This window comes from Stegostoma tigrinum, chromosome 40, assembly GCF_030684315.1.
Source record: "Stegostoma tigrinum isolate sSteTig4 chromosome 40, sSteTig4.hap1, whole genome shotgun sequence".
NCBI lineage: Eukaryota > Metazoa > Chordata > Chondrichthyes > Orectolobiformes > Stegostomatidae > Stegostoma > Stegostoma tigrinum.
Genome location: NC_081393.1, coordinates 9,173,612 through 9,189,790, shown reverse-complemented (window position 1 = coordinate 9,189,790; position 16,179 = coordinate 9,173,612).

Here is a 16,179-nt window from a genome sequence, read left to right as displayed (position 1 = left end):
ACAAACATTATTAGTTTCATCAAACAAAGAACTGCAGATGGTGGAGCTCAGAAACAAAAACAGAAATTGCTGGCGAAACTCAAAAGGTCTGGCAACATCCGGGGAGAGAAAGCAGAGTTAACGTTTCAAATCCAGTGACTCTTTTTCACAACTGAGTCACTGGACCCGAAAGGATAATCCTTCCTTTTATGCTCAGTTCCTCTCATTGTAAAGGATGGCATCTCAGTTCTTAATCACCTACTGCACCTGCACACTAACATATCGTGGTTCATGCACTGGAACACTTCATTCTCTCCGGGAATAAATGTGTTTCAAATAAGGGAGGCCGTCAACACTGCTTGCAAAGTGCTGGTTGACATTACAGTTAGCCATGTGGAGTTCTGGGGATCTCAGTGGTCGCTCATGAAATGGTGACACATTCAGGTTCATTGAGTGTCTCTTGATAATAATGAGTAAAGCAAGAGCTCAGAGTGTCTGTGTGAGACTGGGAGGGTGGGGAAGAACAGCAGGACTACCACTCCTGATTGGCAGCTCAAGATTTGCTATAACAAGTGGGGAGAAATGATCACAAAAGTTACATCTTCATTTGCTAAACAGGCCACTAGTATTTTGTGGTATTAAGTGATTCAGGTGAACATGTGATTAGTGGGGTGTTGGGATTTGTGCAGATGCTGATGGCACTTAGAAAGCTCACAAATTGAAAAACTTGGGAGAACGGAGAAGAGGTTGGGGAAAGAACCATTGAACCATGGAAATGATACAGCACAGAAGAGGACCATTCATCTTAACTTGTCCATGCTGACCCAAAGACATCCAAATGCCCTTTCTAATCCCATCTTCCTGCACACGGCTCATAGCCCTGCAACTTACAGCATTTAAAGTACAGATTCCCCAGGTACGTTTTCGAAGAGTTTTGAGTCTATGCCTCTACCACCAACTCGGGCAGTGAATTCCAGACACCCACCTCTCTCTGCATCAAAAAGATTTTTCCTCATGTCCCCTCTAATCTTTCTGCACTTAGCTTGAATCAATAACCCCTGGTTTTGGACTCTCTGCCAAGGGTGATATGTTCCTTCTGTCCACTTTATCTGCAGCCCTCACAGTTTAGTAGACCTCATCATGTCACCCCTCAGCTTTCACTGTCACAAGAAAAACAGTCCCAACCTCTGCAATCTCTCCTCAGTACTACAGTTCTCCAGCGCTGGCACCATTCTCATAAACCCTTTCTGCACTTTCTCCAGAGCTATTCCATCCTTCCTGTATTGTAGTGACCAGACTTGCATATAATATTCCGCTGGCGGCCTCACCACTGTCGGAGAATCTGCTTAGAAAAATGTCAATAAAACTGATTTGGTCATGAGAGACAGTAGGAACTGCCAATGCTGGAGCCTGAGATAACAAGGTGTAGAGCTGGATGAACACAGCAGGCCAAGCAGCATCAGAGGAGCAGGAAAGCGGATGTTTGGCCTTGATGTTTTTGTTTTGCTGTGGCATTATTGCCTACTCAACATTCAGAAAGTTGGGATTGTTAATGTTGGCAAAGGGAAAGTTGAGGGTTTTGGATGGAGATCAAATCATGAGGGAACCAGGGGCATAGTTGATGGGAGAGAAAAATTTTCCCATTTGTGGAAGAGTCAAGAAGAATGGGACACAGATTTAATGTAATGAAGACACAGAGAATATTATTTTTCAATCTGGATCTCACTGCCTGTGAGTGTGGTGGAAGCAGGTTCAATTCAGACAGAAGTGGATTATCATCTGAAAAGGATGGACTATGAGGATAAGGCCAAGGCAACGACAATCCTTGTTTCTTTCGCGAGCTAGCACAGATGCATTGGAATGAATGTACGCTGTGAGGCCAATCTCAATTTGCAATGGTGGTTAGTTTGGTTTGAATAACAGTGATTAGAAGAGTTTGTCAAGTCCCTGAGTCGGAAGCAATTTCATAGAATCCCTACAGTGTGGAAGCAGGATGTTCAGCCTATTGAGTATACACCGACCCATTGAAGAGCATTCCACCCAGACCCACCCCATCACTGTAACCCTCCATTTCTCATTTCCCAGTTAACATGCACATCTTTGGTCTGTGGGAGAAAACTGGAGCACCCACAAGGACAATGTGCAAACACCTCAGAGGCTGGAATCGAGCCTGGGTGTCGGGTACTGTGAGGTAGCAGTGCTTACCACTGATTCACCATGCCATCTGTTCCTTTTTTTGTTCATTTGCCCATTCGTCCATCCATCCATTCATGGGATGCGAGCATCGCTGGCCAGGCAGCATTTATTGCCTATCCATAGTTGCCCAGAGGACAGTTCAGAGTCAACCACATTGCTGTGGGTCTGGCATCACATGTAGGCCAGACCAGGAAAGGATGGCAGTTTCCTTCCCTAAAGGACATTAGTGAACCAGATGGGTTTTTTCCGAACAATCAACAGTGGATTCACGGACATCATTAGATTCTTAATTCCAAATAGTTTTTGAATTCAAATTTTACCATCTGCCTTGGCGGGATTCAAACCTGGGTCCCTAGAACATTATCCGGGTCACTGGATTAACACTCCAGTGATAATACCATTAGGCCGTTGCCCTCCCCTGCTCCACTTCCTGTGTGTGTAAGGGAGTAGATTGTTCTGGAAAATGTTCCTGGGGCTCTTGCAAATTTTGTTCCGTTGTCTGTGATGAGCATTGAGAAACCTCTAAGGTCTTTCATGGCAATCCCCTGTCTGAAATAGATTGCAGGAATTTTTTTTATTCTAATGTTTACTTTGTTGTGTGTTGGGGGTGGGGCCTGGTATCTGTAATACCCACCGGTTGATCGTATGACCTTTTTGCCAGTCATTTCTCGCCGCTCTAGCCTCATGGTTTCTTTTTTAGTGATGGGGATTTTTGTGGATTGAGGCAGATGGACAGCAATGTTGTACAGTTTTCTGCTGTCCCTTGTCTCCTTGTATTTCCTGTGGGGCCCACATTTTGGCACGTTGATTTTTCATGTTCCATCATGGTACATAATTCATAACGTTGGAAGAGCTGCAGCCCATGGATTGTCTTTTTTAAAAAAAAATGTCAGGATTGCTAACTGTTTGTGTCACCTCACCTTCATCTATGCGCGGAGATGTGGCTGATAGATTTCTAGGTCTGGTGTGCTTGATCACACCTGGACTCTCAACCCCATTGTGAGGACATGCCAATGCATTCCATCGTCTCTTAGTATTCGGCTGGGAAGCAGCACAGAACCACAGTCACTCATTCTGAAATTTTTCAGGTTGTTTAAGGCGGGCAGGGTTTGGAATTGAAGTTCTTAGATTGTCAAGAAGAGGATATCATCAAATGACTTTGATCCAGCCAGGCTGAGTTTATGGAACACTTAACTGATAACATCGTAACCCATTTCCCCCCTCCTCCCAACCCAGGATCATTTAAGAATGGTTGAAGTCAAGAAATTAATTGACATTTCGTTTTAAGACATGATGTGCACAGTGTTGCTTTATTGGGCAAATGTTGCCAACTGATTTTAGAAGCTGACACTCCTGCATTCAACTGCCCCCACCCTACCCCAGACTTCCATTGCCGCATAACTCACAGTGTGGCACAGTGTACAGATTTATGCATTGGCTCTTCAGGCAGGAACAGCAGTCTGTTGGTACTGGAAAGAGACCTTTCAAGAAACTTGATGATTACCTTCTGCTGTTCGAAATACCTTTCACACACCAGCTCCTTCCCCACCTCCACTCATTTGTTCAGAGTCTATCGATCACCACCTTAAAAGTGATTCTGCTTTCACTGCCCTTTGAGGAAGAGAGTTCCAAAGACCTTAAGACTGTGTTTGTTTGTAAAAGAAAAATATCCTCCCTCTGTCTCTCTCGAATGAGTGACCCCTTAATGTTCAAAGAGGAACCCCTAATTCAAGATTCTCCCATGAAGGGATGCTTGATAAATGGGTTCAGGGAGTGCCGCAGGGTGACAAATCTACTTCCAGGAAGAAGTTCCACTTTTAATTACTTTGGTGAGGGCGTGTTCTTCAAATTTGGTTGATGGCCGGTCAGTCTGGAGAATTCTGTCAGCAGAAGGGAGGTATGGGAGAAGTTAGTTCTGATCTGTTTCAGCATTGTTTGTGGATCAAGCAAGGTGGAAGTACTTCTCTCATTCTCCAACTCCCCTTCCCACCCCCGCCCACCCAACCCCCACATGCCCATTTCTACACCCAGCCAATCCATCCCAAGATAACGTGCTTCCCAATTCCCAAAGCTGAAATAAGGCATAGTCCTCATCCCTCCTCAGTCTGTAACCTCCTCCAGAGACCTTTGTAATCATTCTCCCCAGCCGCCAATCTCAAGGTGCCCTCTCCACTCCATTGGTGACTTCCTGCCCCAGTCCTTAGTCCATCCGACTGCAGACCTATGGCCCCTGCTGGCCCCTTCCCTCTTTTCAACAACCCATCCTTGTTCATGTGATAAAGAATTGAAGAGCATATCTCTGTTCTGGAGGCTAGAGAGAACAAACTGGTTTCGTGTATATTCAGGGGCCAACAATGTTTATATAATTTATCAGTGTGGCAGAATTTAAGAAAATTGTTTTCTTTTTGGCTGTGATGCAAGGGCTATGAAAAATGCTACAAAGAATATCTCGCTATGAAAATTCTGCAATCAGCCTGTTGTGGAAATTGTAAGCAAAGATGTCCATTAAGGTGTCAAATTGCTGTATCCAGCTACTGATAAAAGCAAAGTGATTCTGAATAACTCCCTTCAATCTATAAAACTGAACGCCTACAAACAATTTATAATCCATTAAGTTGAACTGCCCTAGAAAGCCAGTGAATAGCTTGAGCAGATCTGTTCAGTTAATGAAGAAAACAGGTATATTTAACTCAGTTTCTTAACTCGCCCCATCACTACCCATCCTCGCATTGAGCAAGAACTCTGTTTTGTCATCGATTGGAAGAGACAGCGAGCGTGCAGATGTGTGACTAGGAATCAGGTAGGAATGCATATGGAGGCTGATGAAGGATTTGTTGGTCAATGTGCTGTAAGGAATGACGCCACCAACACCTCTGAGTGTACCTACTGTGAATTGGTGGGATGGACTCAGGTCTAGGTTTTGGATTTCACCAGCTTGTCAGACATATGGTTATGGAAATGAAGGCTGTGCACATTAGTTGGCTTGTCACTCCAAAAAGAGGAGGCTCCTATTCATGATGGTCTCACTCCAACTGGCATTTTAATTATGATTGAACGAGTCATTAGCCTCAGTGTGGTTGATGGAAGTGTAATGGAGCTGCCATGCAGCCATTATCCATCTGGGTTTTCAGTTCTCTTCAGTCGAGTAGTACCCCCGTAGTCCCAGATCATTGTCCTGAAACTTTATGATCTCTGAAACTGTTGTGTCTGTGGTGACTTGGTTCTGAGGTTTAAAGGATCCTGTGCCTCATCACCAGAACCACTCTGTTGAAGGAAGGAGGGAAGGCGATTGAAAAACAGCGTGTGCTGGAGTTACTTGGCATGATTGGCAGCACCTGTGGAGAGAGAAGCGTGTTTAACTTGGAGAGTGGAATTAATTGAGCAGGGTAATGAGTGGTGTCTGACTGCTTTCTCAGAGTGTTCTGAGTGTCTGACATCTCAGTGGGCTACATGCAAAGGACATTTATTGTTGCAATGTCGGCACATTTCACAGATGATTTGCACACAGCAAGATCCCAGAATCACCAAATGAATTAATGAATGAGGATAGGGAGAGGAATGCTGCTCAGCTCGGCAGGAGAACAGCTTGTTGTGCGATGCAATCTGTACCATCTCCCTGAAACAGGGCACTGATTTAGCACTGTGTGTAGAATGTGGCTTCCATGATGGTGCGGCCCTTGCTCCCTCAGTCTGCCAGCATTGACTGATGTATTTGCATCGCAGTCTACATTACTTGCAATTCTGCATAACAGTGAAGGAAGATTAAAGTTCTTGGAGTCTGAGTTCTGAAAAGCAATCTGTAGATCAGGAACATAGAACAGAGTCTATGACAATCCTTCTCAGTAGCTATGAAACAAGTCTGCGGGTTGTAAGCCAGGGATATTCTTCTATCCAAGATAATAAAGTGTGAAACTAGATGAACACAGCAGGCCAAGCAGCATCTCAGGAGCACAAAAGCTGACGTTTCGGGCCTAGACCCTTCATCAGAGAGGGGGATGGGGTGAGGGTTCTGGAATAAATAGGGAGAGAGGGGGAGGCGGACCAAAGATGGAGAGAAAAGAAGATAGGTGGCGAGTAGAGTATAGGTGAGGAGGTAGGGAGGGGATAGGTCAGTCCAGGGAAGATGGACAGGTCAAGGAGGTGGGATGAGGTTAGTAGGTAGGAAATGGAGGTGCGGCTTGAGGTGGGAGGAAGGGATGGGTGAAAGGAAGAACAGGCTAGGGAGGCAGAGACAGGCTGGGCTAGTTTTGGGATGCAGTGGGGGGAGGGGACGAACTGGGCTGGTTGTGTGGTGCAGTGGGGGGAGGGGACGAACTGGGCTGGTTGTGTGGTGCAGTGGGGGGAGGGGACGAACTGGGCTGGTTTTGGGATACAGTGGGGGGAGGGGAAGAGCTGGGCTGGTCACACAACTAGCCCAGCTCTTCCCCTCCCCCCACTGCATCCCAAAACCAGTCCAGCCTGTCTCTGTCTCCCTAACCTGTTCTTCCTCTCACCCATCCCCTCCTCCCACCCCAAGCCGCACCTCCATTTTCTACCTACTAACCTCATCCCACCTCCTTGACCTGTCCATCTTCCCTGCACTGACCTATCCCCTCCCTACCTCTCCACCTACACTCTCCTCTCGATCTATCTTCTTTTCTCTCCATCTTCGGTCCGCCTCCCCCTCTCTCCCTATTTATTCCAGAACCCTCACCCCATCCCCCTCTCTGATGAAGGGTCTGGGCCCGAAACGTCAGCTTTTGTGCTCCTGAGGTGCTGCTTGGCCTGCTGTATTCATTCAGCTTCACACTTTGTTATCTTGGATTCTCCAGCATCTGCAGTTCCCATTATCACTGATATTCTTTTATCCTTCTTTTTGACTCTTCTTTCGTTGAAAGCACTTGCAATGTAGAGTGACACCACAGAATCCTGCATTGGCTGAGGTTACCATGAAGGTCCCATCTTCTTGACTTCACCACTTGCCTGAGGCTTGGTGACCCTCAGTCAAACTCACCACCAGCTGTCTCTGTCTAATGAGAGGGCAACCGTTATAGTCCTCCTGGGACTCTGCTGACTTTACTTAGTCAAAGTTAATCTGTGGCTTTAAAAATAGAACCTTTCTTACAGTTCCAAAGTGCTTAGGAGTTATTGCTATTGAGGTGTGGGTATGATTGTAATGGAGGAAATATATCTTGTTGAACTGTTAACAGGAAGCTTTCACAGCTGAACAAATAATTGTTTTAGTGATGCTTGTTGATGAATGTATCTCTTCTGAGAGAAGTATCTGTGTTGAGATATTAGTGTGTGTACAGTCGCTGTTCATACCAACATTTTAGTGATTAGCACACAAAACATTTATGGTAATGTGAAACCAGTTGACAACGATCCTCATTGCTTATCATGACACTTGCTTTTTAATTGGGTGCATGGTTCTGTGCAAAGTATTAAAAGTAGTGCATTGGAAAATTCATGCCTCTGTCTGCACTGTTCCATTTCCAGATGCCCTTCATCATTATCAAAAGGGCACTAAAGCGGGCCTTCCCACGTATCAGTCTTCTGTCAATGGTTATGATTCTGGAGCCACACTATTTATGGTGGTCACTTGACCCTTACATGTATTTAATGGGTGGTGCAGAAGCATAATTGAAGGTTTATTTCAGAGTGCATTAACTGTGAATGCATCTGAGCCTCAGCAACGTGCAGAGAGCAAAGCTGTAACTATGTTAGCAAAAGCAAAGCTAGTAAAAATGGATGAATCAATTGATGCACTAAATCAATCACACCTCTTGTGACAGGGGCTGAGTAATTAGATGATGAGAATGATCCAGTGCAGTGATCAATGAGTATGTCATTTCCTTCCTAGAGCCATTGACCATCAAGATAATGTGCCTGGGCCTTGTGAGGTCAAAGACTGGAGAGATAGACTGCACAATCTCAGGGAGTTAAAACTGGAAGTCTGGAGAAACAAAGTAGAACATGTCCTTTGGGCTTAACGTCTGTGAAGTCTCATGTGCTCTAATTTCACTTACAATAAGGAGAAAAAAAGTAATGATTTTATATCTTATAGATCTTCCAGTATGGTGCATAATACAGTGCCCAACTTGGGCTAATGCTGAGAGATTTTTTTTTAATTCATTCACATGATGAGGGTGCCGCTGGCTAGCAAGCATTTATTGTCCATCCTTAATTGCCCAAAGGGCAATTAAACTCAACCACGTTGCTGTGGGGCTGGAATCACATGTAGGCCAGACCAGGTAAGGATGGCATTTTCCTTCCCTGAAGGTCATTTGTGAACTAGATGTTTTTTTTCTGACAATCGATTCAGAACCATCAATAAATATCTAAATTCCACATTTTTATTGAATTCCAATGACTGCCGAAGACAAACCCAAGTTCCCAGAACATTACGTACGTCTCTGGATTAACAAATCAGCGATAGTACCACCAGACCTTTGCCTCCCCTAAATACTTGAGGAAGTGTTGCAGTGATAACGGTGTATTCATTTGGGTGAAATATGACAACAAAACCTTGGCCTATCTGTTCAGGTGTCTCTTATCAGGGAGAGAAATCATTGACCTTGGCACTTCTTCTGTTCCTGAGCCCCTTACCCTGCGAACCAACTTCTACTCATCCCCGCTCCATTCTCTTCTAACTCTGAAGAGATTGTGATGTGGTACAGGTCCCGATGGAGGACATTCAGCCCATTGAGTCTGCAATAGTTCTTTCAAGAAAAGTCCAATTCAGTCCTACCAGTGCCTTTCCACCGAATTTTCCACCTTTTCTTGATCCAAGTATTTGTCCAATTTTGTGTTAGGAAAAAGTGCACCCCAAATTCTAACTGTTGCTTATTGACAAATTTTTCCTTGAGTCACCCTATCTCATTTTCCAATCAACTTAAATCAGGTTAAGTTGGTGCTATCTGATTAAAAAGGTCCTTAATTTCTATTGATTCTTTGTAAACCGACCACAATTTTATTCACCTTGTTCAAAGATGCTCAGCTGCCTTAGTTCTTGGGGGACAAACATCAGCTCCTCTGTAATCTCTCATCCCTGGAGCTGTTCCAATGAACATTTACATCCTTTGCAAAGCCTTCTGGAGTTCAAAATAGAAAACAGGAGTCACTGTGCAGTCAAACTGTTTCAGCTAGTTTGAACAAATCATCTTTGCTTTTGTGCTGCAAGCCTCTATTAATAGTAAAAACCAGAAGAACTGCAGATGCTGTAAATCAGAAACAAAAACAGAAGTTTCTGGAAAATCTCTCAGCATCTGGCAGCATCTGTGAAGGGAAACGAGATTTTACGTTCTGGGTTCTGAGGAAGGGTCACTGGATCTGAAACGTTAACTCTGACTTCTCGTCAGATGCTGCCAGATGTGCTGAGCTTTCCCAGCAACTTCTGTTTTTGCCTTAATTAATAATGCTCATTGACATCTAACGCTTCGGTATGTTACGCTTTACGTGTAAGAATCTGCCAGACCATTACACAGAACTTTGTTGTTCATAGACTTGGAGACAGAAAGGACTGTGGATGCTGGAAGCTAGAGTCAATAAATGTGGAGCTGAAAAAGCACGCAGGTCAGACAGCATCCGAGGAGCAGGGAAGTCAACCTTTCGGGCTGAAACTCTAAATCAGGACTTCATCCTGATGAAAGGCTTCAGCCCGACAGGTTGACATTCCTGCTCCTCGGATGCTGTCTGACTTGCTGTACTTTTCCAGCTCCACTTTTATTAACAGCGGTTGTTCGTAGTCTGGAACCTGCTCCATTTCTTCAATCTCATCCCAATGCCAGTATGATTTTCCTTGACAGCCCTTTCTTTTATCCTTCAGAGTTTCACTTGGAGCCGTACATTGTCCTGAAATAGAACTGTGTCACTGTTCCATTCACTGGCACCAGGTGAAATTGCCCTTAGCACTGTGGAGAAGCCTACACAGCATAAATGGTAATGATTCCAGGAGGTGGCTCATACTACCTTGACAAGGACAATTAAGGTTGGGCAATAAATGTTAGCGATGTCCACATCCCATAGAAGGATTTTTGAAGAGATGATTGGGCAATGATTTATAAATGAAAATTTGGAGGCTCCAAGGAAGGTGCAGGCAATGGTACCTTTTAGGCTGCTCTATGCCAAGAACAAGCACAAGGCAAAATGGTCTGAATAGACTCCTCATGTGCACTTAATAGCATTGATTCTACATCACAGAAGAGGTGCTAATGATTCACAATGCACCATTGAGTGCTGCCAGTATTGGGATTTTGAAGGCTGTGGCAGAGACTGAGCGCAGTAGGAGCCAAATACTTGACAATATTTTGTGGATTTGGGAGCAGCGGAGAAGGCTGATAGATCAAATGACCGGCTCTTGTTCCTGTCACGTATCTGTTCCTACAAGTTATTGCATTATGGCACTTGAGACTTCAGGTTGGTCTGGATGGCCTTTTATGAAAGGTACTCTCCACACCCCTGAATGCTGTGAGTCCAAATTGTTTTATTGGACATCATCCTCAAGTCAGGTTGATGGACAGTCCTGGAACAAATAAACTTCTAAGTACGAGACATTTGAAACCTTGTGTTCCTACTCATAACCTGTTCATTGTCGACACAAGTGAACCACGACATTATGGAACAGTTTCAAATCTATTCATTTCTTTTGGTTCAGCAGTATCTTACTTGACACAAAAGAAAGGAATCAAAACTGTGCACTCCAGTGGTGGTCAAGTTTTAAAAAAATGAACATCTCCACTTCAAACGCCCTTTGTTGGCTGTGTAGATAGCCTGAGGTGATAGCCTGCTATGTGTGCAATTCTTTGATCTAAGCAGCTTTTGTGCTCCTGAGATGCTGCTTGGCCTGCTGTGTTCATCCAGCCTCACATTTTATTATCTTGGAATTCTCCAGCATCTGCAGTTCCCATTATCTTTGATCTAAGCAGTGGCTTTTCTTCAATCCTAACTCTCACATCTCAGGTATGCCAAGCAAACAGCAAAACAAATGGGTGTGTTAGCCTTCATTACAAAGGGGCCACGGGGTAAGACTGAAGTACTTCCACTGCAATTGTATGGTGGCCTTGCTGAGGCCGCAGCTGGGTCATGGCACATAGTTCTGAATTCAGTATCTTGTGGAGGATATTCCTACTCAAAGGGTTTGGAGGGGAACAATTGCATTGAATTGTTCTACAAATGGAGATTGAGTGGACTCAGCTTGCATGCCCTGAAGTTAGGAAGGATCAGTGGTGATCTTATTGAGACTTAAAAATTGTGCGAGGGACTTGCTGGGAAGATGTAGCCTCCTCTTCGTCCAACGGTCATAGTATTGGAACTGGGGATTGGCTAATCAGACAGGGAAGAGGAGCACTCTCTTGGGATTCTTCTGCACAGACAAGAGATTTTCAGTAAAAGGAACAAATAAATATGGGGAACCAAAATGGGCAATGAACAAACTGAATGGCAAAACCTGCTGAAAGGCCTGAATGGGCTGCTGTTTCTTCAGTTCTGATTCTAACGTGAGCTCTAATTTGTGATCGGCCAATACGGAGATCCTTGTATTGGTCTGTGTTTCTCTCAGACATGACAGAACTTTACTGAAGCAGCATGTGGCAATTTGCATGAGACCTGGACACTACCCGAGCTTGAAGTAAGAAGAGACAAGTTAATTTTCCCCATTCATTAATGCAATAAGGGCCCCTTTGGCTAGGCCAGCATTTATTGCCCATCAATAACTGCCTAGAGGGCATTTAAGAGTCAACCCCTTTGGTATGGGTCTGGAGTCACATATGGGCCAGACCAGGTAAGGATGGCAGTTGTCTTCCTTAAAAAAAAAAGTGAATTTTGACTATTGGCAATTGACAATTGACAATGGACTCATGGTCATCATTTGACTCTTTATTCCAGATATTTATTGAATTCACATTCCACAATTTGCTGTGGCAGGATTTGAACCCAAATCCTCAGAATATTGCCTAGGTTTCTGGATGAACCGTCCAGCTAATGCCACTAGTCCATTGACTCGCCCTGGAGGAATTATCAGTTACTAGAAAAGTAGCATTGGTTCCAAACAAGTGACCCTTTCCACTAATGCACATTCTTACCATCGCCCCTTGATGATCAATGCTACACCCAATGCTAGATTCCCTTGTATTCCTGGGGATTACCATTGCCCACAAGCTAAATACGACTAGCCATACAAACACTGTAGCTACAAGAGCAGGCCAGAACTGGGAATTCTGTTCACTATTGTCTCCCAAAACCTCGTCTGGCATCTACAAAGCGCAAGTCAGGAGTGTGAGATAACAAGGTGCAGAGCTGGATGAACACAGCAGGCCAAGCAGCATCAGAGGAGCAGCAAGGCTGACGTTTTGGATCGAGACCCTTCTTCAGAAAAGGGTCTGAAGAAGGGTCTACCCCCAAAACATCAGCCTTGCTGCTCCTCTGATGCTGCTTGGCCTGCTGTGTTCATCCAGCTCTACACCTTGTTATCTCAGATTCTCCAGCATCGGCAGTTCCTACCATCTCTGAAACAAGTCAGGAGTGTGATGTTTTTCTCTTCGCTTTCCTGGGTGGGTACAGTTCCAGGAACACTTGAGAAGCTGAACACCATCCTGGACAAAACAGCCCCCATGATTGGCACCCCATCCACTGTCTTCAGCATTGAGTCCTTCCATTAGTGACTCTCAATGCCAGCAGTGTGCATCATCCACAAGATGCACTGCAACAACTGAACCTTCAACAGCCCTTTCCAAACCTGCATCCTGTACCACATAGAAGGCAAGGGCAACAGCTGCATGGGAGCACCACAACCTGCAAATTCTCTGCTGGGTCCCACATCATTCATGACTTGGAAGTGTATCACTGTTCTTTTAACTATTGCTAGGCCAGAATCAAGAAGCTGTCTTCTGAACAGGACTGCAGGCATACCCCCAACTGCAGCGGTTTAGGTAGGCAACATGCTACCACCATCTCGAGGATAATTGCAGGGAGAGTAGGGGGTTGCAATAAAAACTGGCCCAGCCGGCAGTACCCACATTTCATGAACAAATTCAAAGAATCCTTGCATTTTTCATCATGATGATGGCAAGTAGTCAGTTGTGAATTGCAGACTATTGGAAAAGTGATTAGAGTACAGCAGGTGGCAATGCGAAGAGCACATTTGCTGCTTCAAGTAAGCATTTTCTTGCCTCGTGTGTGGAATGGACAAGATTCTGCAAGTACAGAAGGAGGCCAATCAATCCATTTTGGCAGCACTGGCTGTTTGGAAGAGCCACAGGTCATTTAGGTCTCAGGTGTTTGGCAGATGAAATCTGAGTGGAGACCTCCCTTATTGCCAGATTTCTGAGTCCATCAGCATGGTACAAATATTCTGGGCATCTCATCTTGTCCCAATCCAGTTGGGAAGCATTGTTAGATGGTAACGACTTTGGTGATGTCTTAATATGCCATAGATTTTTCCCACAGGGTTGTCAGGTAGACAAAAGAGAAGTGCCCAGAATGTCACGGGTGCTACAATTTGCAGCCAACTGCCCTGGAAATGGAGCTCATGAGAACGTTAAATACCAACTCTCATACTTGCAGGTTGAAACTTTGAGTAAAGGAGAGGAGCCAAATCCAGGCTTTTTCCAAAACTAGGATGGTTACGTATATTGATTTGAATTCTGTGTCCAACAATGGGGCCAGTTTTGGAATTGGTTGCAAGTTTTGGGTGTGCAACTTGCTAAATCCTAAATCCATCTCCCTTTCCTAATTGTCCCTTTTGAGGAGGTGGGAAAGATGTTCACCATCGACCAACCTGTGAAGGAGGCAGGTGAGGGAAAGTGTGGTTGGACCCCACTGGGCTTCTGATTTTGTCCCATGTTGGATTGTTGAATGGTGTCAGCAAATGACTTTGAACCTCGTCTTGTTGGATAAAGGTGCTGTGACAAATCAAATGAACTGTGGCATGTGCTAGCTGCGTGTCAACCAAAGCCATATTGAGAAAGAATTGTGTGTTCAAAATACCTCCTCTGCTGGAGAGTATTGATGCAATACAACAGGTGGGATTGAAACCAGTATAATTAACAGCACTGTATTCACCAACACTGTCCCAATCACCTTAATTAATAGTTGCCCAATGCAATAAAGATCAAGTGGAGACTGAGATTTTGTTATCAAGTGGAGACTGGGTGCTTTCCCAACAAGAATAGTCAGGTTAAATAGTGCGATTGATTTCTGAGCTGTGATATAATTAGTCAAATTCTCACTGGAGTAAGAAAGATGAGAAGAAATACGGTTGCACATTCTACAATTGGAAAGGGACTTGCGATTGCCAACATGATGCACCTTCTCTAGAAGCCAGGCTTCTGTTGATTGGAAATCAGTTTTAAACCAATCAGCTGAAATAAACTTACCTTCAAGTTTTCATCTGGTGGAATAGGACCCCTTGAGAGAAGGTGAAAGTAGTTTGGATTGACTGTTGCAAGTGGAAATTTAATTGCTTTATTCTAGACTCTTGAATAAGCAGTTGGAGGTAACGTAAGTTAACATATGGCATTGTCCAGGAGGAAATGGTCTGTTTGTACCATTGATTTCAAAAGCTCTCCACCAATGCAAACTTTCTGCTTTCACTTCTGGGTCTGTGACAATCTAGTGGTTGGGTATTGATTACCCTGATTCGTCAACAATCCTATAATCATTACACCATGGTACAGGACAGAAAGTGTACTTGATTGATTGTGATGAAGGTGATGATACTTCTTCAGGCATTTCAACAATTTCTTTTAGGTTTACAAGAATGGTCCTGTGGATGGAGGACTTGTTACATAAGGAATGGGTCTATACTGGATGGAGTTTGGATGGATGAGGGAGGATCTCATTGAAACTTAAAGAACGCTGAGAGGCCAGGATTTGGTGGACATGGAGGAGATATTTCCACTCGTCAGAGAGACAAGGACCTGAGGGCATAGCCTCAAGAGCAAAGGGACAACCCTTTAGCCACCCTCTGGCTGTGGAAATTCCCCCTCAGGTCTGTTCTAATGTGTGGAACTCATTGCTGCAGAGGGCTGTGGAGGCCAAGTCATCAAGACCGAGATAGTTAGGTACTTGATCAAAGAGGATCAAAGGTTATGGGACGAAGGCAAGAGAATGTTTTGGCATTCTCAAGGCAGCCATGATTCATAGAACATAGAGCAATACAGCGCAGAACAGGCCCTTCGGCCCTCACTGTTGCACCGACCTGTGAGCTAATCTGAGCCCCTCCTCCTACATTCAATAGTAGAACAGGCTGAATGGCCTAATTCTATATTTTATGGTCTTTTCTGTGTTCTTTCATAGATCTTTATTCTTTTGCCACATTACCTACATTGTGGTCCAACAAGATGGGAGCAGTTGTTTTGGTTAGTGAATGCTAGTCATGGTACTGCCATTGCAGGCTCCAGCTTTTCTGGGCCCATCTTTTTTTTGTTTCTCCACTTGTAAATTGCCAGTTTCCTTCTGTTTTGCACCATTTTCTCATCCATCAATTCAGCCCAGCCTGTGACGAAACATCGCTGGTGTCCTTTCCTCCCCTTTCCCCGTTTCCCTTCTTTCTAAAAACTGGTCTAACATTTTCAATGATAAGTCATCAGCTTGAAATGCTAATTCCATTGCTCTTTTCATTGCCAAGTCTGATGAGTGCTGAGCACATTTTCTGTTTGTCCATTTGTTACATATTAGGGAGGAGGATTTGGTTAGTTCATTTGGCTGGACAGGAGGTTTGTGACTGAGAGTGACACCAAAACGTGGGTTCAATTACCGGACTCACTGAGATCACCATGAGGGGATCTGCCTTCTCATTCTTGTTACATGCCTGTCATGTGGTGACCCTCAGGTTAAACACACCACCAGTCATCTCTGTCCAACGAGAGAGCAGCCCAATGGCCCTCAGGGACAATGGTGACTCTACCAGTTCCTTAGAGAATGATTTCTGTTAGATATTCTCCAAATGGTAGTTGGATGTATGAGCAGAAAACCAAAAGTCACTCAGGCACATCATCCATTTGCTCCTCTTTCATATGCCAAAAA